The following is a 1,682-nucleotide window of genomic DNA, read 5'->3' on the forward strand; positions in this document are numbered from 1 at the left end:
CTTAAAATACAACACACCATCGAAGGCGTCAGTAACTAATTAGCAACTGTAATCATATCAAAATATCTTTTTATTATATTCTTATTATATTCGAATCAACGCCTTCCCCATTTGGTCATACAATCATTGTTTTAATTTTATACACAGGTTGTTCCTTATTTTAAAACATTAAAAATATTAATTACGTAGAATATAAGTACTCAATGATAGGCCGGCTCAATACGAGTCGGCAAACCATGTAAATGAAAATTTACATGGTGTATATATATTATTTAAATATATGACACAACTTCTACTATAATGACTCTCGATATACAAAAGCGTCTTTTCTCGTTTCCAAACACAAACACATGGTAATCATGACAATTATTCAAATTACAAATAAACACTTCTAAATGGCAAATGATATTACCATTCAATATCAATACATTTAAATACAAGCACCAATTACTGGTTACGCTTCTATTGTATTTGTGACTTTTTTATTCTAAAAAGTGCCTCGATATTGTTAAAAAAACAATCAAAAAATAAAATGACTAAACACTGAGATATATTGATGATATGTGCTTAAATAGCGTTATATACTACTCAAAACAAAAAATGTTCATAGGTTTGATCGCTCAAATGATGAATATAATCAAGAGCAATTCACAAAGGTTAAAAACATAGAATAAAATCAATGAAGAAAAAAGAGTAGTTTGATTATTATTGATTGATTACTTTGTTATTTCATTGGACTTAATTAATAAATGTAAAATAACAATTCAATAATATAGTTTTTGAAAAAAAACATTTGAATAAAATGTAAATAATTATGTTAATTTAGAATGAATATGTGCGATGATACTCGAAATCGTTTGCTATAACCACGTATTGGGTTGTCAGTAATATTATCAGAACATTGTTTTATGATTATAATTAACAGCAGATGTAACATCACTGTTTCTTATTTCATTTTTATTAAAATCTTGGTATTTGTGATCGATGTGTAGATACTTATTAAACGATAATGAAATCAATCTAGTTGATAGTACTCGCTTTGTTCCTTCTTACGACTTTATAAGTTGAGTGAAAGCTTTCGTGTTGTCTTTTTTTGCTTTCGTGTTGTGTTATCACGTGGTTAACATCGGTAATGTTGTTAACATAAGACAACACACTCACTAAGTCGTTTTGTTGTTTTTTGATCTCAGAATTTTTATAATAAAATACAATCAAAAACAACTTTTTGTTAACCAGTTTTAAAGAATCAAAACACAAACCCGTTTTATAACATTTTAATGTGCCACAAACAAATACGATATAAATAACAATTGGTTTATATTTATTTAAACTATGTCTTCATTATTTTATACTAAAATAAGTTTAATTCACAAGGTTTCTTTCATTGGATTTAAAAAATATCAGAATATTTCCAACTAAATATCTTGTATAAAAATTATCAATGTTTCATGGACTAAATTACTATCGACATCAGCGTACAAGTTTCTTATTCCATCTCCATATTTAATGGATTCACACAAGTCATAGTCTATACCCTTTTACTAATAAAAGGGTTGAGTGTATCAATTATATAAACGTTTAAATAAAACGAATTAATAAATAATTAAACTACACATTAAATAATATTGTTTATTATTGTAGTTATTTTTTTGTTTATAACAAATTAAAAATCTTCTAAATTT

This window comes from Entamoeba invadens, assembly GCF_000330505.1.
Source record: "Entamoeba invadens IP1 unplaced genomic scaffold scaff_1105074725293, whole genome shotgun sequence".
NCBI lineage: Eukaryota > Evosea > Mastigamoebida > Endamoebidae > Entamoeba > Entamoeba invadens.